The sequence below is a fragment of the Oncorhynchus gorbuscha genome, linkage group LG07 (genome assembly GCF_021184085.1).
Source record: "Oncorhynchus gorbuscha isolate QuinsamMale2020 ecotype Even-year linkage group LG07, OgorEven_v1.0, whole genome shotgun sequence".
NCBI classification, from domain to species: Eukaryota; Metazoa; Chordata; class Actinopteri; order Salmoniformes; family Salmonidae; genus Oncorhynchus; species Oncorhynchus gorbuscha.
The window spans coordinates 11,744,622-11,771,933 of record NC_060179.1 but is presented as its reverse complement, the minus strand read 5'-3'; the positions used below and the strand labels follow the sequence as shown (position 1 = coordinate 11,771,933).

Below are 27,312 nucleotides of genomic sequence, written 5' to 3'. Positions count from 1 at the left end.
CCACCTGCCTGCCCCCTCTAACCACTAGGCTACCTGCCTCCCCTCTAACCACTAGGCTACCTGCCTCCCTCTCTAACCACTAGACTACCTGCCTCCCTCTAACCACTAGGCTACCTGCCTCCCCTCTAACCACTAGGCTACCTGCCTCCCCTCTAACCACTAGGCTACCTGCCTCCCTCTCTAACCACTAGGCTACCTGCCTCCCCTCTAACCACTAGGCTACCTGCCTCCCCTCTAACCACTAGGCTACCTGCCTCCCCTCTAACCACTAGGCTACCTGCCTCCCCTCTAACCACTAGGCTACCTGCCTCCCCTCTAACCACTAGGCTACCTGCCTCCCTCTAACCACTAGGCTACCTGCCTCCCCTCTAACCACTAGACTACCTGCCTCCCTCTCTAACCACTAGACTACCTGCCTCCCTCTAACCACTAGGCTACCTGCCTCCCCTCTAACCACTAGGCTACCTGCCAGGCTACCTGCCTCCCTCTAACCACTAGGCTACCTGCCTCCCCTCTAACCACTAGGCTACCTGCCTCCTCTCTAACCACTAGGCTACCTGCCTCCCCTCTAACCACTAGGCTACCTGCCTCCCTCTAACCACTAGGCTACCTGCCTCCCCTCTAACCACTAGGCTACCTGCCTCCCCTCTAACCACTAGGCTACCTGCCTCCTCTAACCACTAGGCTACCTGCCTCCCTCTAACCACTAACCACTAGGCTACCTGCCTCCCTCTCTAACCACTAGGCTACCTGCCTCCCCTCTAACCACTAGGCTACCTGCCTCCCCTCTAACCACTAGGCTACCTGCCTCCCCTCTAACCACTAGGCTACCTGCCTCCCCTCTAACCACTAGGCTACCTGCCTCCCTCTAACCACTAGGCTACCTGCCTACTCTAACCACTAGGCTACCCCTCCCCCTCTAACCACTAGGCTACCTGCCTCCCCTCTAACCACTAGGCTACCCTAGGCCTGCCTCCCTCTAACCACTAGGCTACCTGCCTCCCCTCTAACCACTAGGCTACCTGCCTCCCTCTCTAACCACTAGGCTACCTGCTAACCACTAGGCTACCTGCCTCCCCTCTAACCACTAGGCTACCTGCCTCCCCTCTAACCACTAGGCTACCTGCCTCCCTCTAACCACTAGGCTACCTGCCTCCCTCTAACCACTAGGCTACCTGCCTCCCCTCTAACCACTAGGCTACCTGCCTCCCCTCTAACCACTAGGCTACCTGCCTCCCCTCTAACCACTAGGCTACCTGCCTAACCACTAGGCTACCTGCCTCCCCTCTAACCACTAGGCTACCTGCCTCCCCTCTAACCACTAGGCTACCTGCCTCCCCTCTAACCACTAGGCTACCTGCCTCCCCTCTAACCACTAGGCTACCTGCTCTAACCACTAGGCTACCTGCCTCCCCTCTAACCACTAGGCTACCTGCCTCCTCTCTAACCACTAGGCTACCTGCCCTAGGCTACCTGCCTCCCCTCTAACCACTAGGCTACCTGCCTCCCTCTAACCACTAGGCTACCTGCCTCCCTCTAACCACTAGGCTACCTGCCTCCCCTCTAACCACTAGGCTACCTGCCTCCTCTAACCACTAGGCTACCTGCCTCCCCTCTAACCACTAGGCTACCTGCCTCCCTCTAACCACTAGGCTACCTGCCTCCCCTCTAACCACTAGGCTACCTGCCTCCCTCTAACCACTAGGCTACCTGCCTCCCTCTCTAACCACTAGGCTACCTGCCTCCCTCTAACCACTAGACTACCTGCCTAACCACTAGGCTACCCTCTAACCACTAGGCTACCTGCCTCCCTCTCTAACCACTAGGCTACCTGCCTAACCCTAGGCTACCTGCCTCCCTCTCTAACCACTAGGCTACCTGCCTCCCCTCACTAACCACTAGCTACCTGCCTCCCTCTCTAACCACTAGGCTACCTGCCTCTAACCAACCACTGCCCTCTAGGCTACCTGCCTCCCCTCTAACCACTAGGCTACCTGCCTCCCTCTCTAACCACTAGGCTACCTGCCTCCCTCTCTAACCACTAGGCTACCTGCCTCCCTCTAACCACCCTGCCTCCCTCTCTAACCACTAGGCTACCTGCCTCCCTCTCCCACTAGACTACCTGCCTCCCTCTCTAACCACTGGGTATGGTAGTAGTAGGTACCAAGCACTAACCCTGTGCTTCCCTCAAGAACCTGCCTCCTCTCTCACCACTAGGCTACCTGCTGGGGCTACCCTCTCACCACAGTTTCACTAGGCTACCTGCCTCCCTCTCTAATCAGAGCCTCCTCTCTAACCACTAGGCTACCTGTTCACCATCCAGCCTAACCACACAGCTGTGGGAAGCAGGTTTGGAGTCAACCACTAGGCCATGCCCTTTCTAACCACACCTGCCTCCCTCTCTAACCAAGCTGCTCTGAGGGCAAACCGGGGGGTCCTCTCTCACCACTAGGCTACCTGCCTCCCTCTCTCACCACTAGGCTACCTGCCGCCCCATATGCCTTTGAACTGGGTATGGTAGTAGGTACCAAGCACACCTGTGCTTGTCAAGAACTTTAACGCTGCTGGGGTTTTCACTCTCAACAGTTTAATTGTTCAGTAGTACATATGAACCATTGAGTCAAAAACAGAGCTGCTCTGAGGGCAAACCGGGGGGTGCAACTCAATATTAGGAAGGCGTTCCTTACACCTTCCTTACGTTTGGTTTAATCAGAGTACATATGAAAACAGATGGGAGTACTCATAGATCTGGAACAGACTATACAGTACATACTGTATGTGCTGCTGATAGTGTGCGATGTACTGCGTGCATATTAATAAGTGTACATCATTTGTCAGATGCACGTGGGCCAGCTTGAAACATTTCTTAGCTTCTCAAATGACACAAAGCGGAGCCTGAAAAGAATACACTTTTACAACCTGTGCAATTTATTTTGCGCATTTGTACCGTAGGGATGGCGTGCTTCTGACGGATGACGGCAAAGACCTCTTCCTTGAGAGTTTGAGCGTGTACCTGTGCGTGCCAGTGTGTGTCGGGAAAGGTAGAGGGTGTCAAAAACTGTGCAAGAAAGAGAATGGTCAAAATATCCGGTTTGCGAATCCAGGACCACATGTAAATGGACAGTCTGGTTATGACGTTCGTTTCAAAATGTTTTCATCCATTCACTCAGTGCTGATTGAATGATTATTTCTCCTGCTTGGTTAAAATAGTCTAAAACAGTTGATGTGTTGAAAACTGTTACATTTTATCACATAGCTAACCAAGTTAGCATGGCAGTTTCTTTTGACTGCGCACAGATCGCGCTTTACTTTGCGTTGTGTGCAAACTGCACCCGTGCTACTTCTAACTTGTGGATAACGACATCAGTTTTTTTGGGACACATTGAAAAGTAACTTAACACTGTTGATCAGTCAGCACAAGTTTAGATTAAACTGACAATAAGAAAATTGCATTGCCATAAGAGGGAGCATACTGAGTTAATGCGCAAGGTAAGGGCTAGAATTTGCTCGGGAACTTCAAGCAAACACGAGAGCAATTACATAACATTGGTACAACCCTTCAGACAGTAGTAATAAAATAGATTTCTGTACAAAATAATCATTTTTTTTGGGACAGTTTCAGCTCATATAAGACTGTAATGTACCCAGTGTGTCTGGGGAGTAGACTCAGAGACAGTCTCAATACAGGACAAGATCGCCCTCTAGTCGTTCTAAAATGATACTGCTGGTTCTGAGCACATGGATGACAAAATCAATGGCTGTATATGAATGGACAACGCCATCGGTCACATGACCACACATATGAACGTGGTTATGACCTGTAGTTGGGTAGCAGGCCTAGCGGATGTTGGTGATAACTTTACTGTAGGTCAGTGTGGTGTCAGTATCGAAGGGTCCTACAATTCCATCCGTCAACCCAGCAGAAAATGCCACTGTTGTAACGAAATCCCACAAGGAGGGTCACGCACCCTCCAGGCTAAGATTTACAGATTCGCTTTTGATAGCGCCTCCCTCAAGCTATGAAGGATGATGTTCCCTGTGCACGCAGCAATGGGACGAAGGGGGTGGGGTGGGGGGGACTTGCTTGGGTCAAGAAACATGAGCCATGGACATTAGACCGGTGGAAATCTGTCTTTTTGTCTGATGAGTCCAAATGTGAGATTTATAAATTGAGATTTATAAGTTGCTCTTATATCCAATAGTCAATGGTCACTCTGACAGAGCTCCAGAGTTCCTCTGTGGAGATGGGAGAACCTTCCAGAAGGACAACCATCTCTGCAGCCACTCCTCAGTAAAAGACATTTGACAGCCCAATTGGAGTTTGCCAAAAGGCATCTAATGTCAAGCATCACATCTGGAGGAAACCTGACACCATCCCTACGGTGAAGCATGGTGGTGGCAACATCACGCTGTGGGGATGTTTTTCACTGGGAGGAACTAGAGGAATGGGAGAGACTCCCCAAATACAGGTGTGCCAAGCTTATAACATCATACCCAAAAGACTCCAGGTTGTAATCGCTGCCAAAGGTGCTTCAACAAAGTACTGAGTAAAAGGTCTGAATACTTATGTAAAATGTGATATTTCAGTTTTTATTTTTAATAAATGTTCAAAAATGTCTAAAAAACAGTTTTTGCTTTGTCATTATGGTGTATTGTGTGTAGATTGATGAGAGAACATTGTTTCTCACGGTGTTCCACAGATAAACCAACCATAGAAAAAACAGTAGCCATCTACCGGAGCAGAAAGACCGTCTGTAATCAGCAGCTGAAACCTGGAGAGCGAGTGTTGCTCCAGAGAGATCCAGGTGTCCATGTTGGTTTAATATCTTTCTATGTATTGTGGTATTCTGCCCCTGGAGTTCATTTCCCTAATGTGTCGTAGCTAAACAGTAGAACAGCAAAATGCTTTATTTGACAAATGTTGTTTGACATAGACAACTGTCCTGCTGTGGAGAACCCCATCCTCACCAGAGTGGAGAGAACGTGACATAGACAACTGTCCTGCTGTGGAGAACCCCATCCTCACCAGAGTGGAGAGAACGTGACATAGACAACTGTCCTGCTGTGGAGAACCCCATCCTCACCAGAGTGGAGAGAACGTGACATAGACAACTGTCCTGCTGTGGAGAACCCCATCCTCACCAGAGTGGAGAGAACGTGACATAGACAACTGTCCTGCTGTGGAGAACCCCATCCTCACCGGAGTGGAGAGAACGTGACATAGACAACTGTCCTGCTGTGGAGAACCCCATCCTCACCAGAGTGGAGAGAACGTGACATAGACACCTGTCCTGCTGTGGAGAACCCCATCCTCACCAGAGTGGAGAGAACGTGACATAGACAACTGTCCTGCTGTGGAGAGAACGTGACATAGACAACTGTCCTGCTGTGGAGAACCCCATCCTCACCAGAGTGGAGAGAACGTGACATAGACAACTGTCCTGCTGTGGAGAACCCCATCCTCACCAGAGTGGAGAGAACGTGACATAGACAACTGTCCTGCTGTGGAGAACCCCATCCTCACCAGAGTGGAGAGAACGTGACATAGACAACTGTCCTGCTGTGGAGAACCCCATCCTCACCAGAGTGGAGAGAACGTGACATAGACAACTGTCCTGCTGTGGAGAACCCCATACTCACCAGAGTGGAGAGAACGTGACATAGACACCTGTCCTGCTGTGGAGAACCCCATCCTCACCAGAGTGGAGAGAACGTGACATAGACAACTGTCCTGCTGTGGAGAGAACGTGACATAGACAACTGTCCTGCTGTGGAGAACCCCATCCTCACCAGAGTGGAGAGAACGTGACATAGACAACTGTCCTGCTGTGGAGAACCCCATCCTCACCAGAGTGGAGAGAACGTGACATAGACAACTGTCCTGCTGTGGAGAACCCCATCCTCACCAGAGTGGAGAGAACGTGACATAGACAACTGTCCTGCTGTGTTTTACATGTATATGATATTTTATATATCACATGCTTTACATTTTAGTCATTTAGCAAATGCTCTTATAGAGGGCGACTTACATGAATAACATTGACCAATGCTAATATTTAATTTGTCGAATGAGCTTGTTTTTTTTACATGCAATTATTTATATTAACCTTTGTTAACTCTTGGCTGTTGTATTTAGCTTTATGAGAAAAAAAAACGTATTCTCTTTGAAATAAACTGTAATGATTGAGGGGAAACAGAGCTGGTTTCATACACGAGGGGAGACAGAGAGCTGGTTTCATACAAGAGGGGAGACAGAGAGCTGGTTTCAAGCACAGGAGGAGACAGAGAGCTGGTTTCAAGCACAGGAGGAGACAGAGCTGGTTTCAAGCACAGGAGGAGACAGAGCTGGTTTCAAGCACAGGAGGAGACAGAGAGCTGGTTTCAAGCACAGGAGGAGACAGAGCTGGTTTCAAGCACAGGAGGAGACAGAGCTGGTTTCAAGCACAGGAGGAGACAGAGCTGGTTTCAAGCACAGGAGGAGACAGAGCTGGTTTCAAGCATAGGAGCAGACCGAGCTGGTTTCAAGCACAGGAGCAGACAGAGCTGGTTTCAAGCACAGGAGGAGACAGAGCTGGTTTCAAGCAGCAGGTGTTTATAGCAAAGGACCACAGGAGGAGGCAGAGAGCTGGTTTCAAGCACAGGAGGAGACAGAGCTGGTTTCAAGCAGCAGGTGTTTATAGCAAAGGACCACAGGAGGAGGCAGAGAGCTGGTTTCAAGCACAGGAGGAGACAGAGCTGGTTTCAAGCAGCAGGTGTTTATAGCAAAGGACCACAGGAGGAGGCAGAGAGCTGGTTTCAAGCACAGGGCGCAGCAGGTGTTTATAGCAAAGGACCACAGGAGGAGGCAGAGAGCTGGTTTCAAGCACAGGGCGCAGCAGGTGTTTATAGCAAAGGACCACAGGCAGGTTTGCCTGCCTCACTATCACAGACAGGAAGAGTAAATCACAGGCCAACCAGAGCTCCGAAAGAAGTGTCACAAACAAACAATACCTCACGGTGATGGGGGGGGGGGGGGGGGGCAAAGAACTGAACTAAATAGAGTGACATGCAGGTGCGTGAACAGGTGATTGGGATCTGGAGAGTGAGCTGCGTTCAGGGGATTTACAGGTATGTGTTTGAGAGTGAGTTGGAAAGTGAGCTGGAAAGTGAGCTTCGTTCAGGGGATTTACAGGTATGTGTTTGAGAGTGAGTTGGAAAGTGAGCTGGAAAGTGAGCTTCGTTCAGGGGATTTACAGGTATGTGTTTGAGAGTGAGTTGGAAAGTGAGCTGGAAAGTGAGCTTCGTTCAGGGGATTTACAGGTATGTGTTTGAGAGTGAGTTGGAAAGTGAGCTGGAGAGTGAGCTGCGTTCAGGGGATTTACAGGTATGTGTTTGAGAGTGAGTTGGAAAGTGAGCTGGAGAGTGAGCTGCGTTCAGGGGATTTACAGGTATGTGTTTGAGAGTGAGTTGGAAAGTGAGCTGGAAAGTGAGCTTCGTTCAGGGGATTTACAGGTATGTGTTTGAGAGTGAGTTGGAAAGTGAGCTGGAGAGTGAGCTGCGTTCAGGGGATTTACAGGTATGTGTTTGAGAGTGAGTTGGAAAGTGAGCTGGAAAGTGAGCTTCGTTCAGGGATTTACAGGTATGTGTTTGAGAGTGAGTTGGAAAGTGAGCTGGAAAGTGAGCTTCGTTCAGGGGATTTACAGGTATGTGTTTGAGAGTGAGTTGGAAAGTGAGCTGGAAAGTGAGCTTCGTTCAGGGGATTTACAGGTATGTGTTTGAGAGTGAGTTGGAAAGTGAGCTTCGTTCAGGGGATTTACAGGTATGTGTTTGAGAGTGAGTTGGAAAGTGAGCTGGAAAGTGAGCTTCGTTCAGGGGATTTACAGGTATGTGTTTGAGAGTGAGTTGGAAAGTGAGCTGGAAAGTGAGCTTCGTTCAGGGGATTTACAGGTATGTGTTTGAGAGTGAGTTGGAAAGTGAGCTGGAAAGTGAGCTTCGTTCAGGGGATTTACAGGTATGTGTTTGAGAGTGAGTTGGAAAGTGAGCTGGAAAGTGAGCTTCGTTCAGGGGATTTACAGGTATGTGTTTGAGAGTGAGTTGGAAAGTGAGCTGGAAAGTGAGCTTCGTTCAGGGGATTTACAGGTATGTGTTTGAGAGTGAGTTGGAAAGTGAGCTGGAGAGTGAGCTGCGTTCAGGGGATTTACAGGTATGTGTTTGAGAGTGAGTTGGAAAGTGAGCTGGAGAGTGAGCTGCGTTCAGGGGATTTACAGGTATGTGTTTGAGAGTGAGTTGGAAAGTGAGCTGGAAAGTGAGCTTCGTTCAGGGGATTTACAGGTATGTGTTTGAGAGTGAGTTGGAAAGTGAGCTGGAGAGTGAGCTGCGTTCAGGGGATTTACAGGTATGTGTTTGAGAGTGAGTTGGAAAGTGAGCTGGAAAGTGAGCTTCGTTCAGGGGATTTACAGGTATGTGTTTGAGAGTGAGTTGGAAAGTGAGCTGGAAAGTGAGCTTCGTTCAGGGGATTTACAGGTATGTGTTTGAGAGTGAGTTGGAAAGTGAGCTGGAAAGTGAGCTTCGTTCAGGGGATTTACAGGTATGTGTTTGAGAGTGAGTTGGAAAGTGAGCTGGAAAGTGAGCTTCGTTCAGGGGATTTACAGGTATGTGTTTGAGAGTGAGTTGGAAAGTGAGCTTCGTTCAGGGGATTTACAGGTATGTGTTTGAGAGTGAGTTGGAAAGTGAGCTGGAAAGTGAGCTTCGTTCAGGGGATTTACAGGTATGTGTTTGAGAGTGAGTTGGAAAGTGAGCTGGAAAGTGAGCTTCGTTCAGGGGATTTACAGGTATGTGTTTGAGAGTGAGTTGGAAAGTGAGCTGGAAAGTGAGCTTCGTTCAGGGGATTTACAGGTATGTGTTTGAGAGTGAGTTGGAAAGTGAGCTGGAAAGTGAGCTTCGTTCAGGGGATTTACAGGTATGTGTTTGAGAGTGAGTTGGAAAGTGAGCTGGAAAGTGAGCTGCATTCAGGGGATTTACAGGTATGTGTTTGAGAGTGAGTTGGAAAGTGAGCTGGAAAGTGAGCTGCGTTCAGGGGATCTATGTGTTTGAGAGTGAGTTGGAAAGTGAGCTGGAAAGTGAGCTTCGTTCAGGGGATTTACAGGTATGTGTTTGAGAGTGAGTTGGGGGAAGTGGTCTGGAAAGTGACCTGCGTTCAGGGGATCTATGTGTTTGAGAGTGAGTTGGAAGCAGACGTTACTTAAACAGCTCTTTATCAATATGGTATTAAGTAGACTTGTGCAATGTGTATTTTTCCTTGTCAGGTTGATAAAAACAACACTTGTATTATATATTGGAGCATCAGTGTGTTCCTAGTCTTAATATTAATTAGTACTATACCAACTGGAGGGTTTAAATCCCCCTGACGTCATTAGTACTATACCAACTGGAGGGTTTAAATCCCCTGACGTCATTAGTACTATACCAACTGGAGGGTTTAAATCCCCCTGACGTCATTAGTACTATACCAACTGGAGGGTTTAAACCCCCTGACGTCATGAGTACTATACCAACTGGAGGGTTTAAACCCCCTGACGTCATTAGTACTATACCAACTGGAGGGTTTAAATCCCCTGACGTCATTAGTACTATACCAACTGGAGGGTTTAAATCCCCTGACGTCATTAGTACTATACTAACTGGAGGGTTTAAATCCCCTGACGTCATTAGTACTATACCAACTGGAGGGTTTAAATCCCCTGACGTCATTAGTACTATACCAACTGGAGGGTTTAAATCCCCTGACGTCATTAGTACTATACCAACTGGAGGGTTTAAATCCCCTGACGTCATTAGTACTATACTGGAGGGTATACCAACTGGAGGGTTTAAATCCCCCTGACGTCATTAGTACTATACCAACTGGAGGGTTTAAATCCCCTGACGTCATTAGTACTAAACCAACTGGAGGGTTTAAATCCCCCTGACGTCATTAGTACTATACCAACTGGAGGGTTTAAATCCCCTGACGTCATTAGTACTATACCAACTGGAGGGTTTAAATCCCCTGACGTCATTAGTACTATACCAACTGGAGGGTTTAAATCCCCCTGACGTCATTAGTACTATACCAACTGGAGGGTTTAAATCCCCTGACGTCATTAGTACTATACCAACTTTAGGGTTTAAATCCCTGTGACGTCATTAGTACTATACTAGCTACTGTAATATTACAGTTACCACACATATTTAATTATCAATTTGGGGGTTTAAATCCCCTGACGTCATTAGTACTATACCAACTGGAGGGTTTAAATCCCCTGACGTCATTAGTACTATACCAACTGGAGGGTTTAAATCCCCTGACGTCATTAGTAATATAATAATAATAATATATGCCATTTAGCAGACGCTTTTATCCAAAGCGACTTACGATGTGTATGACAGCGTGTTACAGTTCTCGCCAATATCTAGCAACTTCGCAGAGCCATTGAAGAGGAGTGGGACAACATTCCACAGCCATTGAAGAGGAGTCGGACAACATTCCACAGCCATTGAAGAGGAGTGGGACAACATTCCACAGCCATTGAAGAGGAGTCGGACAACATTCCACAGCCATTGAAGAGGAGTCGGACAACATTCCACAGCCATAGAAGAGGAGTGGGACAACATTCCACAGCCATAGAAGAGGAGTCGGACAACATTCCACAGCCATAGAAGAGGAGTCGGACAACATTCCACAGCCATTGAATAGGAGTCGGACAACATTCCACAGCCATTGAAGAGGAGTGGGACAACATTCCACATCCATTGAAGAGGAGTGGGACAACATTCCACATCCATTGAATAGGAGTCGGACAACATTCCACAGCCATTGAAGAGGAGTGGGACAACATTCCACAGCCATTGAAGAGGAGTGGGACAACATTCCACAGCCATAGAAGAGGAGTGGGACAACATTCCAAAAGGTTTTCTGGTCCACGCCGCTACTATGTTTTTTAAGGTATCTGTGACCAACAGATGCATATCTGTATTCCCAGTCATGTGAAATCCATAGATTAGTGTCTAATTTATTTATTTAAATTGATTGATTTCCTTCTATGAACTAAATCTTTGAAATTGTAGCTTGTTGCATTTATATTTTCATTCAGTATAGATAAAACATGTTAAACTATGGAAGGTATTCATAAGAGACTTACAGGAGTTTGAAAGGGGGAATAGCATTTTTGCGTATTTAAAAAAAATGTTATTCTATGGACATAGCATCCAGACGAAGTTGTCCAATCGTTTTGATCTTTGTTGCACATTGTCCCCAATACAGTAGATTAGTACCATTAAATCATTAAATTGTCTATGAAGGTCAAACAGAAGAAGGAACTTCAAGTCTAATCAATGAAAAACCATGTTAACATCTCAAATTCTATATTATATCATTTCATCTCTGTAATTAATGACTGTATCCCAGTAAACACCCCTACATTAACCCTTTCATCTCTGTAATTAATGACTGTATCCCAGTAAACACCCCTACATTAACCCTTTCATCTCTGTAACTAATGACTGTATCCCAATAAACACCCCTACATTAACCCTTTCATCTCTGTAACTAATGACTGTATCACCAATCAACACCCCTACATTAACCCTTTCATCTCTGTAACTAATGACTGTATCACCAATCAACAACACTATAATTAACCCACCAGGATAACACTAAATAACATTCCTTTATCCAGTATGGAACTCAAACAAATATACAGGAGATTTAGGAGTCCTGATTTCACTTTTTGCCAACATGTTTCCCAGGGTCGGGCTATGAGCAACAGAAATATCATATTTCCATGATTGTTAAATATGAAATAGGAATGTGGAATCAATCCCTAAGAATAATATGTTCAGACAGTGAAGAGCAGTGTGTGTGTGTGTGTGTGTGTGTGTGTGTGTGTGTGTGTGTGTGTGTGTGTGTGTGTGTGTGTGTGTGTGTGTGTGTGTGTGTGTGTGTGTGTGTGTGTGTGTGTGTGTGTGTGTGTGTGTACATGTGTGCATAATGTTTGCCTGTCTATGAAATGTTTATGGTAGTATTTCTAAGGTTAAACCACTAGGCTTTTGGGGCAATGCCACAATTTCATGGACTGAGATTTAGAGAGTTACTGGTTTTGGGTGCAATGGGAACCTCTCTCCCATGCACATCAACACCCAGTTTCACGTAGGTTTAGGGTCCATGGGAACTCAAAGCTGGATTTGTTCAAAGACCATCTTAACATGTCCTTATTATCCATATGGTACATGACCAATGGTTAAATCTATGACAACAAAGAGATTCTCTCACTGTAATATCCACCACAGTGAATTATAGCTTTCCCATGCGAGGATCACAGGAAGCAAGTTTCTATTTCAGTTGGCATTCACCAAACTCTGTGATTCTAGGATCAAGTCCAATTTAACATCATTACTTTTCATAATCCATCAGATGTAGGAATGAGAGTCACTGGCGTAACGCAGTTTCTCTGAAGCCCCGCAAGATCAGTAAAAAACAATATAACTATGTCTGAGTTTGTCTCTCTCTCATTTCTACGCTGATAGTAGCTACACTATGACATTGCGTCGCCTTGCATTTTTGTGTGTAAATGTTTTCAGCGCGGCCTGTTGGTCCAGGTGGTACACTGGACTGTTCTATAGTATTACCAACCCAGACCGTTTCTGTTGGTTCAGGTGGTACACTGGACTGTTCTATAGTATTACCAACCCAGACCGTTTCTGTTGGTCCAGGTGGTACACTGGACTGTTCTATAGTATTACCAACCCAGACTGTTGGTCCAGGTGGTACACTGGACTGTTCTATAGTATTACCAACCCAGACTGTTGGTCCAGGTGGTACACTGGACTGTTCTATAGTATTACCAACCCAGACTGTTGGTCCAGGTGGTAGACTGGACTGTTCTATAGTATTACCAACCCAGACCGTTTCTGTTGGTCCAGGTGGTACACTGGACTGTTCTATAGTATTACCAACCCAGACTGTTGGTCCAGGTGGTAGACTGGACTGTTCTATAGTATTACCAACCCAGACTGTTGGTCCAGGTGGTAGACTGGACTGTTCTATAGTATTACCAACCCAGACTGTTGGTTCAGGTGGTACACTGGACTGTTCTATAGTATTACCAACCCAGACCGTTTCTGTTGGTCCAGGTGGTACACTGGACTGTTCTATAGTATTACCAACCCAGACCGTTTCTGTTGGTCCAGGTGGTAGACTGGACTGTTCTATAGTATTACCAACCCAGACTGTTGGTCCAGGTGGTAGACTGGACTGTTCTATAGTATTACCAACCCAGACCATTTCTGTTGGTCCAGGTGGTACACTGGACTGTTCTATAGTATTACCAACCCAGACTGTTGGTCCAGGTGGTACACTGGACTGTTCTATAGTATTACCAACCCAGACCGTTTCTGTTGGTTCAGGTGGTACACTGGACTGTTCTATAGTATTACCAACCCAGACTGTTGGTCCAGGTGGTACACTGGACTGTTCTATAGTATTACCAACCCAGACCGTTTCTGTTGGTCCAGGTGGTACACTGGACTGTTCTATAGTATTACCAACCCAGACTGTTGGTCCAGGTGGTAGACTGGACTGTTCTATAGTATTACCAACCCAGACTGTTGGTCCAGGTGGTAGACTGGACTGTTCTATAGTATTACCAACCCAGACCGTTGGTCCAGGTGGTAGACTGGACTGTTCTATAGTATTACCAACCCAGACCGTTTCTTTTCAAATCCTCAATAACTGTTGTCTGCTAAAGACGATAATCTGGATTTGCCAATGTATTGTCAGTCCAGTATCCAGATGACCTTTCCCCAGAGCTTCCTATACAGTTAATATCTTTCCCCAGAGCTTCCTATACAGTTAATATCTTTCCCCAGAGCTTCCTATACAGTTAATACCTTTCCCCAGAGCTTCCTATACAGTTAATACCTTTCCCCAGAGCTTCCTATACAGTTAATATCTTTCCCAGAGCTTCCTATACAGTTAATATCTTTCCCCAGAGCTTCCTATACAGTTAATACCTTTCACCAGAGCTTCCTATACAGTTAATACCTTTCCCCAGAGCTTCCTATACAGTTAATACCTTTCCCCAGAGCTTCCTATACAGTTAATATCTTTCCCAGAGCTTCCTATACAGTTAATATCTTTCCCAGAGCTTCCTATACAGTTAATACCTTTCCCCAGAGCTTCCTATACAGTTAATACCTTTCCCCAGAGCTTCCTATACAGTTAATATCTTTCCCAGAGCTTCCTATACAGTTAATATCTTTCCCAGAGCTTCCTATACAGTTAATATCTTTCCCAGAGCTTCCTATACAGTTAATATCTTTCCCCAGAGCTTCCTATACAGTTAATATCTTTCCCAGAGCTTCCTATACAGTTAATATCTTTCCCAGAGCTTCCTATACAGTTAATACCTTTCCCCAGAGCTTCCTATACAGTTAATATCTTTCCCAGAGCTTCCTATACAGTTAATATCTTTCCCAGAGCTTCCTATACAGTTAATATCTTTCCCAGAGCTTCCTATACAGTTAATATCTTTCCCAGAGCTTCCTATACAGTTAATATCTTTCCCAGAGCTTCCTATACAGTTAATACCTTTCCCCAGAGCTTCCTATACAGTTAATACCTTTCCCCAGAGCTTCCTATACAGTTAATATCTTTCCCAGAGCTTCCTATACAGTTAATATCTTTCCCAGAGCTTCCTATACAGTTAATACCTTTCCCCAGAGCTTCCTATACAGTTAATACCTTTCCCCAGAGCTTCCTATACAGTTAATATCTTTCCCAGAGCTTCCTATACAGTTAATACCTTTCCCCAGAACTTCCTATACAGTTAATACCTTTCCCCAGAGCTTCCTATACAGTTAATACCTTTCCCCAGAGCTTCCTATACAGTTAATACTTTTCTTCAGAGCTTCCTATACAGTTAATATCTTTCCCAGAGCTTCCTATACAGTTAATACCTTTCCCCAGAGCTTCCTATACAGTTAATATCTTTCCACAGAGCTTCCTATACAGTTAATCTTTCCCAGAGCTTCCTATACAGTTAATATCTTTCCCAGAGCTTCCTATACAGTTAATACCTTTCCCCAGAGCTTCATATACAGTTAATACCTTTCCCCAGAGCTTCCTATACAGTTAATACCTTTCCCAGAGCTTCCTATACAGTTAATACCTTTCCCCAGAGCTTCCTATACAGTTAATATCTTTCCCAGAGCTTCCTATACAGTTAATACTTTTCCCCAGAGCTTCCTATACAGTTAATATCTTTCCCTAATGTGTTGAGGCCGGCAATTAAGGAAAATGAGATGCTCAATGAAAGACTTCACAGAACTGCTGTATTTGAAGCCCTCCTTCCTTCTGCACAGTTTCCCTGTTGTTACTACGGCAAACAAGCTGTTTTTACTTGCCCTGTAACTGTCTTCTGCAGAGAGATCGATTTCTAAAACTAAAGCTCATAAATAAGTAAGCTCCACTCATTGCACCAGTGCAGTCGTAGGCTTGACCACAGCATTTCTCACCGAAAACCACTTACTTACAATCAGATAAAAATAAAATGCAAGGCCTGAGGCAGTTTGATCAGTCACGTTCCTGAATCCCAAGAAACAAACACTTAGCTTCCGGCTACATATGGAACTTAAAAAGGTTTATGAATTACTTTTGGGAGGCTTACTGTTTTTAATTTAATAAAAAAAAATTACATTGATGACAGGCGCATGGGCCCCAACACACACCGGGGGCTGCTGGGGAGTAAGGTGGTCATTGAGACGTTTTATTGTAGATCTGAAGTTGCATTCTGCTGTTGGACCACTAGGGGGTAGTGTTGTATAACAAGTGAAACAGATGAACAGTGTTGCAGTTTTTTTCCCCAGTTGTTTACACACTAAAATTGGAACTTGAAACGCAATCACCGAAACCTGAAACTCATGTACTAAATCTCTATAGCAAGTCTGCAAAATCGCAAGCACAATTCCTGGTTTATACTCAGTTTTCAATTCTATATCACACTTTTTGCAAAACACTACACACAGTTCTCCACATTAGGCACACCATTCAAAATCACAATGCCAAGCTTTATGCACCAATTGGCAACACCCACTCCTCACAGGTGTAAACACTAGTTGCTGAATTGTTCACTTAGAAATCAGAGCTTCAGCACGATAAAAGGCCACAGATGATCTCCCCTGTTCTGGAGGAAAATGGAAGTCAATGGTGAAGCAAGAGCTGGAGGTGAAGGAGTGAGAGGAAGAGGAGGAAGAGGACGAGGAAGGACAGTTGTCTCAGATGAGATCAGGGCCACATTGGTTGACCATGTGCTCAAACATGGATTGAGTATGAGGGAGGCTGGGCAGAGAGTTCAGCCCAACCTGAGCCGCTACACGGTTGCGTCTGTCATCCGTACATTCAGAAATGAGAACCGGTAAGTTACCTACCATCTACACTATGCTCTTTGTGTATGTATACTGTAGTCTGACATATTAGTAGGCCTTTGTTACTCAGTGATTGTTGGCCAATGTTACAGTAATGTAATTTCACATTGAAAGAGGATGTATTATTTTAGCTTACTGTAACCAATCATATCATATTTGTGGATCTTCTGCAGAACTGAGAGACGGCCAGGCCATGGTGGAAGACAATATTCAATAAGATTCACCAGGTGGGCTTGTCTACATTGGACCGTGTATTACAACACAACTGAATCCGGATGAAACAGGTCTACAGGGAGCCATTTGAGCGAAACTCAGAGAGGTTAAATAACAGCGCTATGAATATGTGCAAGTAAGTACTATACTGTGAACGTACTACCATATCAGCAGTGTATAGACACATTACCGTGCTGTAATCCAGTGTATTGTGCCTCACCATATTGACTGTTCGAGGTCTATGTCACATATTGTCTTGTCTGTTTCAGAGAGTCTTGGAGCTGGATGTCTTGGAGCTGGATGCCTTGGAGCTGGATGCCTTGGAGCTGGATGTCTTGGAGCTGGATGTCTTGGAGCTGGATGTCTTGGAGCTGGATGCCTTGGAGCTGGATGCCTTGGAGCTGGATGTCTTGGAGCTGGATCCCTTGGAGCTGGATGCCTTGGAGCTGGATGCCTTGGAGCTGGATGTCTTGGAGCTGGATGCCTTGGAGCTGGATGCCTTGGAGCTGGATGCCTCTGCAAATCAACACATTTATGTTCACAGTTGATGAGGCTTCAACCAAGCCAAAAGAAGGGGACGGAACATTAAATCAAATCAAATGTTATTTGTCACATACACATGGTTAGCAGATGTTAATGCGATTGTAGCGAAATGCTTGTGCTTCTAGTTCCGACAATGCAGTAATAACCAACAATTAATCTAACTAACAATTCCAAAACTACTGTCTTATACACACAAGTGTAGGGGGATAAAGAATATGTATAAAGATATATGAATGAGTGATAGTACAGAGTGGCATAGGCAAGATACAGTAGATGGTATTGAGTGCAGTATATACATATGAGATGAGTATGTAAACAAAGTGGCATAGTTAAAGTGGCTAGTGATACATATATTACATAAGGATGCAGTAGATGATATAGAGTATAGTATATACGTATACATATGAGATGAATAATGTAGGGTATGTAAACATTATATTAGGTAGCATTGTTTAAAGCTAGTGATATATTTTACATCATTTCCCATCAATTCTCATTATTAAAGTGGCTGGAGTTGAGTCAGTGTGTTGGCAGCAACACACTGTTCCACCCACACTGTCTGTGTGGGTGGACCAATTCAGTTTGTCTGTGATGTGTATGCTGAGGAACTTAAAACTTGCTACCCTCTCCACTACTGTTGGCCACCGTGCCGTTGTGAATGTCTCTTTATTGTTCTATACCTCCCACCATATTCCCCATATCCTAAAAACAATCAAATAGTGTTTTTCCGGAATGGCGATGGAATGTGTATGACCGCCATCCCCTCGCACTCATGTCTCTTCTCCGGGCAATGGAGGATGCATGTGGTGAAGATGATGTTGGGGCTTTCGGCGGCTGGATCCGTCACTCCAGAAGATTATTTCCCCGCTGTTCAGCCAGGGAGAAAATGGCCTGTGATGTAGATGAGGTGTTTTAGCCAGAGAGAACATGGCTTGTGATGTAGATGAGGTGTTGTGGCCAGGGAGAACATGGCCTGTGATGTAGATGAGGTGTTGTTTAGCCAGAGAGAACATGGCTTGTGATGTAGATGAGGGGCTGTTTAGCCAGGGAGAACATGGCTTGTGATGTAGATGAGGTGTTGTTTAGCCAGGGAGAACATGGCTTGTGATGTAGATGAGGTGTTGTGGCCAGGGAGAACATGGCTTGTGATGTAGATGAGGTGATGTTGAGCCAGGGAGAACATGGCTTGTGATGTAGATGAGGTGCTGTTAGTCAGGGAGAACATGGCCTGTGATGTAGATGAGGTGCTGTTAAGCCAGGGAGAACATGGCCAGTGATGTAGATGAGGTGTTGTGGCCAGGGAGAACATGGCTTGTGATGTAGATGAGGTGCTGTTTAGCCAGGGAGAACATGGCCTGTGATGTAGATGAGGTGCTGTTTAGCCAGGGAGAACATGGCCTGTGATGTAGATGAGGTGCTGTTTAGCCAGGGAGAACATGGCTTGTGATGTAGATGAGGTGCTGTTTAGCCAGGGAGAACATGGCCTGTGATGTAGATGAGGTGCTGTTTAGCCAGGGAGAACATGGCCTGTGATGTAGATGAGGTGTTGTGGCCAGGGAGAACATGGCTTGTGATGTAGATGAGGTGTTGTGGTAAGGGAGAACATGGCTTGTGATGTAGATGAGGTGTTGTGGTAAGGGAGAACATGGCTTGTGATGTAGATGAGGTGATGTTGAGCCAGGGAGAACATGGCCTGTGATGTAGAAGAGGTGCTGTTTAGCCAGGGAGAACATGGCCTGTGATGTGTGTGTGCCTTGGTGTGTGTGTGCCTTGGTTGGAGCGAGTGGTCGCATCGGCACTTCGCTCCCGCGGGTAGTATAACTTTTTCATTACATTTCATTATATTTCATTATAGCACAACGGTTTGATTTGTCTAATCTGAGCAATTTCTTCTCAGCTAGCTACATAGCCGTCTTTGTATCAAAGATAATTGCGTAATTATCGTATTTCGCCGTCCTAACGTAGTCTTCACTAGCCAGCTAGCTAACGTCCACTGATTAGCTGCACTGGAGAAACTATTACACTCAACTGAACGACTTGATTAGTGTAGTGTTAGCTAGCTACATAGCTGTCTTTGCTGTCTTCGTATCCAAGATAATTGTGTTGTTTAGGTTTAGAGTGTGTAGTCTTAGAGTGATTATCTTAATTTACCGAGGTTAGCTAGCCAGCTATTTGTCGTCCTTAACGTAGGAGACTCTGCTAGCTAGCCAACAGCTAGCCAACGCTAGCCAACGTCTTCTGAATAGAACTCAACAACCCGGTCGCATTCACAGGTAGTATCACATTTTCACTTCATTTCATTACAGTACAACGGTTTGATTTGTTTGATCGTAGCTAGCTACATAGCTAGCTACATAGCCGTCTTTGTATCAAAGATAATTGTGTAGTCTAGAGCGATTTTCTAGGTTCGCTAGCCAGCTATTGTCGTTCTTTTAACGCAACGTAACGTAAACAACATTGCTAGCTAGCCAGCTAGCCCCCGAATAGCAACACTGCAGAAACTATTACACTCAACGGAACGACTTGATTAGTGTAGTGTCAACAACGCACCCACTGCCAGCTAGCCTACTTCAGCAGTACTGTATCATTTTAATCATTTTAGTCAATAAGATTCTTGCTACGTAGCTTAACTTTCTGAACATTCGAGACGTGTAGTCCACTTGTCATTCAATCTCCTTTGCATTAGCGTAGCCTCTTCTGTAGCCTGTCAACTATGTGTCTGTTTATCCCTGTTCTCTCCTCTCTGCACAGACCATACAAACGCTCCACACCGCGTGGCCGCGGCCACCCTACTCTGGTGGTCCCAGCGCGCACGACCCACGTGGAGTTCCAGGTCTCCGGTAGCCTCTGGAACTGCCAATCTGCGGTCAACAAGGCAGAGTTCATCTCAGCCTATGCCTCCCTCCAGTCCCTCGACTTCTTGGCACTGACGGAAACATGGATCACCACAGACAACACTGCTACTCCTACTGCTCTCTCTTCGTCCGCCCACGTGTTCTCGCACACCCCGAGAGCTTCTGGTCAGCGGGGTGGTGGCACCGGGATCCTCATCTCTCCCAAGTGGTCATTCTCTCTTTCTCCCCTTACCCATCTGTCTATCGCCTCCTTTGAATTCCATGCTGTCACAGTTACCAGCCCTTTCAAGCTTAACATCCTTATAATTTATCGCCCTCCAGGTTCCCTCGGAGAGTTCATCAATGAGCTTGATGCCTTGATAAGCTCCTTTCCTGAGGACGGCTCACCTCTCACAGTTCTGGGCGACTTTAACCTCCCCACGTCTACCTTTGACTCTTTCCTCTCTGCCTCCTTCTTTCCACTCCTCTCCTCTTTTGACCTCACCCTCTCACCTTCCCCCCCTACTCACAAGGCAGGCAATACGCTCGACCTCATCTTTACTAGATGCTGTTCTTCCACTAACCTCATTGCAACTCCCCTCCAAGTCTCTGACCACTACCTTGTATCCTTTTCCCTCTCGCTCTCATCCAACACCTCCCACACTGCCCCTACTCGGATGGTATCGCGCCGTCCCAACCTTCGCTCTCTCCCCCCCCGCTACTCTCTCCTCTTCCATCCTATCATCTCTTCCCTCCGCTCAAACCTTCTCCAACCTATCTCCTGATTCTGCCTCCTCAACCCTCCTCTCCTCCCTCTCTGCATCCTTTGACTCTCTATGTCCCCTATCCTCCAGGCCGGCTCGGTCCTCCCCTCCCGCTCCGTGGCTCGATGACTCATTGCGAGCTCACAGAACAGGGCTCCGGGCAGCCGAGCGGAAATGGAGGAAAACTCGCCTCCCTGCGGACCTGGCATCCTTTCACTCCCTCCTCTCTACATTTTCCTCCTCTGTCTCTGCTGCTAAAGCCACTTTCTGCCACGCTAAATTCCAAGCATCTGCCTCTAACCCTAGGAAGCTCTTTGCCACCTTCTCCTCCCTCCTGAATCCTCCTCCCCCCTCCTCCCTCTCTGCAGATGACTTCGTCAACCATTTTGAAAAGAAGGTCGACGACATCCGATCCTCGTTTGCTAAGTCAAACGACACCGCTGGTTCTGCTCACACTGCCCTACCCTGTGCTCTGACCTCTTTCTCCCCTCTCTCTCCAGATGAAATCTCGCGTCTTGTGACGGCCGGCCACCCAACAACCTGCCCGCTTGACCCTATCCCCTCCTCTCTTCTCCAGACCATTTCCGGAGACCTTCTCCCTTACCTCACCTCGCTCATCAACTCATCCCTGACCGCTGGCTACGTCCCTTCTGTCTTCAAGAGAGCGAGAGTTGCACCCCTTCTGAAAAAACCTACACTCGATCCCTCCGATGTCAACAATTACAGACCAGTATCCCTTCTTTCTTTTCTCTCCAAAACTCTTGAACGTGCCGTCCTTGGCCAGCTCTCCCGCTATCTCTCTCTGAATGACCTTCTTGATCCAAATCAGTCAGGTTTCAAGACTAGTCATTCAACTGAGACTGCTCTCCTCTGTATCACGGAGGCGCTCCGCACTGCTAAAGCTAACTCTCTCTCCTCTGCTCTCATCCTTCTAGATCTATCGGCTGCCTTCGATACTGTGAACCATCAGATCCTCCTCTCCACCCTCTCCGAGTTGGGCATCTCCGGCGCGGCCCACGCTTGGATTGCGTCCTACCTGACAGGTCGCTCCTACCAGGTGGCGTGGCGAGAATCTGTCTCCTCACCACGCGCTCGCACCACTGGTGTCCCCCAGGGCTCTGTTCTTGGCCCTCTCCTATTCTCGCTATACACCAAGTCACTTGGCTCTGTCATAACCTCACATGGTCTCTCCTATCATTGCTATGCAGACGACACACAACTAATCTTCTCCTTTCCCCCTTCTGATGACCAGGTGGCGAATCGCATCTCTGCATGTCTGGCAGACATATCAGTGTGGATGACGGATCACCACCTCAAGCTGAACCTCGGCAAGACGGAGCTGCTCTTCCTCCCGGGGAAGGACTGCCCGTTCCATGATCTCGCCATCACGGTTGACAACTCCATTGTGTCTTCCTCCCAGAGCGCCATGAACCTTGGCATGATCCTGGACAACACCCTGTCGTTCTCAACCAACATCAAGGCGGTGGCCCGTTCCTGTAGGTTCATGCTCTACAACATCCGCAGAGTACGACCCTGCCTCACACAGGAAGCGGCGCAGGTCCTAATCCAGGCACTTGTCATCTCCCGTCTGGATTACTGCAACTCGCTGTTGGCTGGGCTCCCTGCCTGTGCCATTAAACCCCTTCAACTCATCCAGAACGCCGCAGCCCGTCTGGTGTTCAACCTTCCCAAGTTCTCTCACGTCACCCCGCTCCTCCGTTCTCTCCACTGGCTTCCAGTTGAAGCTCGCATCCGCTACAAGACCATGGTGCTTGCCTACGGAGCTGTGAGGGGAACGGCACCTCAGTACCTCCAGGCTCTGATCAGGCCCTACACCCAAACAAGGGCACTGCGTTCATCCACCTCTGGCCTGCTCGCCTCCCTACCACTGAGGAAGTACAGCTCCCGCTCAGCCCAGTCAAAACTGTTCGCTGCTCTGGCCCCCCAATGGTGGAACAAACTCCCTCACGACGCCAGGACAGCGGAGTCAATCACCACCTTCCGGAGACACCTGAAACGCCACCTCTTTAAGGAATACCTAGGATAGGATAAGTAATCCCTCTCACCCCCCCCCTTAAGATTTAGATGCACTATTGTAAAGTGACTGTTCCACTGGATGTCATAAGGTGAATGCACCAATTTGTAAGTCGCTCTGGATAAGAGCATCTTCTAAATGACTTAAATGTAAATGTAAATGTAGATGAGGTGTTGTGGCCAGGGAGAACATGGCTTGTGATGTAGATGAGGTGTTGTGGGAAGGGAGAACATGGCCGGTGATGTAGATGAGGTGCTGTTTAGCCAGGGAGAACATGGCTTGTGATGTAGATGAGGTGCTGTTTAACCAGGGAGAAAATGGCTTGTGATGTAGATGAGGTGCTGTTTAGCCAGGGAGAACATGGCCTGTGATGTAGATGAGGTGCTGTTTAGCCAGGGAGAACATGGCCTGTGATGTAGATGAGGTGCTGTTTAGCCAGGGAGAACATGGCCTGTGATGTAGATGAGGTGCTGTTTAGCCAGGGAGAACATGGCTTGTGATGTAGATGAAGTGCTGTGGCCAGGGAGAACATGGCTTGTGATGTAGATGAGGTGTTGTTTAGCCAGGGAGAACATGGCCTGTGATGTAGATGAGGTGTTGTTTAGCCAGGGAGAACATGTCTTGTGATGTAGATGAGGTGCTGTTTAGCCAGGGAGAACATGGCCTGTGATGTAGATGAGGTGTTGTGGCCAGGGAGAACATGTCTTGTGATGTAGATGAGGTGTTGTTTAGACAGGGAGAACATGGCCTGTGATGTAGATGAGGTGTTGTGGCCAGGGAGAACATGGCTTGTGATGTAGATGAGGTGTTGTGGCCAGGGAGAACATGTCTTGTGATGTAGATGAGGTGTTGTGGCCAGGGAGAACATGGCCTGTGATGTAGATGAGGTGTTGTGGCCAGGGAGAACATGTCTTGTGATGTAGATGAGGTGTTGTTTAGCCTGGGAGAACATGGCCTGTGATGTAGATGAGGTGTTGTGGCCAGGGAGAACATGGCTTGTGATGTAGATGAGGTGTTGTGGCCAGGGAGAACATGTCTTGTGATGTAGATGAGGTGCTGTTTAGCCAGGGAGAACATGGCCGGTGATGTAGATGAGGTGCTGTTTAGCCAGGGAGAACATGGCCGGTGATGTAGATGAGGTGCTGTTTAGCCAGGGAGAACATGGCCTGTGATGTAGATGAGGTGCTGTTTAGCCAGGGACAACATGGCCTGTGATGTAGATGAGGTGCTGTTTAGCCAGGGAGAACATGGCTTGTGATGTAGATGAAGTGCTGTGGCCAGGGAGAACATGGCTTGTGATGTAGATGAGGTGCTGTTTAGCCAGGGAGAACATGGCTTGTGATGTAGATGAGGTGCTGTTTAGCCAGGGAGAACATGGCTTGTGATGTAGATGAGGTGCTGTGGCCAGGGAGAACATGGCTTGTGATGTAGATGAGGTTTTGTGGCCAGGGAGAACATGGCTTGTGATGTAGATGAGGTGCTGTGGCCAGGGAGAACATGGCTTGTGATGTAGATGAGGTGCTGTGGCCAGGGAGAACATGGCTTGTGATGTAGATTAGGTGTTGTGGCCAGGGAGAACATGGCCTGTGATGTAGATGAGGTGCTGTTGAGCCAGGGAGAACATGGCTTGTGATGTAGATGAGGTGATGTTGAGCCAGGGGGAACATGGCTTGTGATGTAGATGAGGTGCTGTTTAGCCAGGGAGAACATGGCCTGTGATGTAGATGAGGTGCTGTTTAGCCAGGGAGAACATGGCCTGTGATGTAGATGAGGTGCTGTTAAGCCAGGGAGAACATGGCCAGTGATGTAGATGAGGTGCTGTTTAGCCAGGGAGAACATGGCCTGTGATGTAGATGAGGTGCTGTTTAGCCAGGGAGAACATGGCCTGTGATGTAGATGAGGTGCTGTTTAGCCAGGGAGAACATGGCTTGTGATGTAGATGAGGTGTTGTGGTAAGGGAGAACATGGCCGGTGATGTAGATGAGGTGCTGTTTAGCCAGGGAGAACATGGCTTGTGATGTAGATGAGGTGCTGTTTAGCCAGGGAGAACATGGCTTGTGATGTAGATGAGGTGCTGTTTAGCCAGGGAGAACATGGCTTGTGATGTAGATGAGGTGCTGTTTAGCCAGGGAGAACATGGTTTGTGGTGTAGATGAGGTGCTGTTTAGCCAGGGAGAACATGGCCTGTGATGTAGATGAGGTGCTGTTTAGCCAGGGAGAACATGGCCTGTGATGTAGATGAGGTGCTGTTTAGCCAGGGAGAACATGGCCTGTGATGCAGATGAGGTGCTGTTTAGCCAGGGAGAACATGGCCTGTGATGTAGATGAGGTGCTGTTTAGCCAGGGAGAACATGGCTTGTGATGTAGATGAAGTGCTGTGGCCAGGGAGAACATGGCTTGTGATGTAGATGAGGTGCTGTGGCCAGGGAGAACATGGCTTGTGATGTAGATTAGGTGCTGCGGCCAGGGAGAACATGGCCTGTGATGTAGATGAGGTGTTGTGGCCAGGGAGAACATGTCTTGTGATGTAGATGAGGTGTTGTTTAGCCTGGGAGAACATGGCCTGTGATGTAGATGAGGTGTTGTGGCCAGGGAGAACATGGCTTGTGATGTAGATGAGGTGTTGTGGCCAGGGAGAACATGTCTTGTGATGTAGATGAGGTGCTGTTTAGCCAGGGAGAACATGGCCGGTGATGTAGATGAGGTGCTGTTTAGCCAGGGAGAACATGGCCGGTGATGTAGATGAGGTGCTGTTTAACCAGGGAGAACATGGCTTGTGGTGTAGATGAGGTGCTGTTTAGCCAGGGAGAACATGGCCTGTGATGTAGATGAGGTGCTGTTTAGCCAGGGAGAACATGGCCTGTGATGTAGATGAGGTGCTGTTTAGCCAGGGAGAACATGGCCTGTGATGTAGATGAGGTGCTGTTTAGCCAGGGACAACATGGCCTGTGATGTAGATGAGGTGCTGTTTAGCCAGGGAGAACATGGCTTGTGATGTAGATGAAGTGCTGTGGCCAGGGAGAACATGGCTTGTGATGTAGATGAGGTGCTGTTTAGCCAGGGAGAACATGGCTTGTGATGTAGATGAGGTGCTGTTTAGCCAGGGAGAACATGGCTTGTGATGTAGATGAGGTGCTGTGGCCAGGGAGATCATGGCTTGTGATGTAGATGAGGTTTTGTGGCCAGGGAGAACATGGCTTGTGATGTAGATGAGGTGCTGTGGCCAGGGAGAACATGGCTTGTGATGTAGATGAGGTGCTGTGGCCAGGGAGAACATGGCTTGTGATGTAGATTAGGTGTTGTGGCCAGGGAGAACATGGCCTGTGATGTAGATGAGGTGCTGTTGAGCCAGGGAGAACATGGCTTGTGATGTAGATGAGGTGATGTTGAGCCAGGGGGAACATGGCTTGTGATGTAGATGAGGTGCTGTTTAGCCAGGGAGAACATGGCCTGTGATGTAGATGAGGTGCTGTTTAGCCAGGGAGAACATGGCCTGTGATGTAGATGAGGTGCTGTTAAGCCAGGGAGAACATGGCCAGTGATGTAGATGAGGTGCTGTTTAGCCAGGGAGAACATGGCCTGTGATGTAGATGAGGTGCTGTTTAGCCAGGGAGAACATGGCCTGTGATGTAGATGAGGTGCTGTTTAGCCAGGGAGAACATGGCTTGTGATGTAGATGAGGTGTTGTGGTAAGGGAGAACATGGCCGGTGATGTAGATGAGGTGCTGTTTAGCCAGGGAGAACATGGCTTGTGATGTAGATGAGGTGCTGTTTAGCCAGGGAGAACATGGCTTGTGATGTAGATGAGGTGCTGTTTAGCCAGGGAGAACATGGCTTGTGATGTAGATGAGGTGCTGTTTAGCCAGGGAGAACATGGTTTGTGGTGTAGATGAGGTGCTGTTTAGCCAGGGAGAACATGGCCTGTGATGTAGATGAGGTGCTGTTTAGCCAGGGAGAACATGGCCTGTGATGTAGATGAGGTGCTGTTTAGCAAGGGAGAACATGGCCTGTGATGCAGATGAGGTGCTGTTTAGCCAGGGAGAACATGGCCTGTGATGTAGATGAGGTGCTGTTTAGCCAGGGAGAACATGGCTTGTGATGTAGATGAGGTGTTGTGGCCAGGGAGAACATGGCCTGTGATGTAGATGAAGTGTTGTTTAGCCAGGGAGAACATGGCTTGTGATGTAGATGAGGTGTTGTGGCCAGGGAGAACATGGCCTGTGATGTAGATGAGGTGTTGTGGCCAGGGAGAACATGGCCTGTGATGTAGATTAGGTGCTGCGGCCAGGGAGAACATGGCTTGTGATGTAGATTAGGTGCTGCGGCCAGGGAGAACATGGCTTGTGATGTAGATGAGGTGTTGTGGCCAGGGAGAACATGGCCTGTGATGTAGATGAGGTGTTGTGGCCAGGGAGAACATGGCTTGTGATGTAGATGAGGTGTTGTGGCCAGGGAGAACATGGCTTGTGATGTAGATGGGGTG

At 47.4% G+C, this 27,312-nt stretch overlaps 1 protein-coding gene and 1 long non-coding RNA gene across 2 annotated transcripts in view; one reads left to right on the top strand and one right to left on the bottom strand.

Moving 5' to 3' along the window:
• Positions 1-27,312, bottom strand: part of LOC124040475 (catenin delta-2-like) — an 890,284-nt gene that overhangs the window by 529,397 nt on the left and 333,575 nt on the right. The window lies entirely within an intron of this gene.
• LOC124039490 lies at positions 16,175-17,340 on the top strand. The gene is made up of 3 exons (XR_006839581.1): positions 16,175-16,430; positions 16,614-16,789; positions 16,923-17,340. It is a non-coding gene; the product is annotated as an uncharacterized LOC124039490 (long non-coding RNA).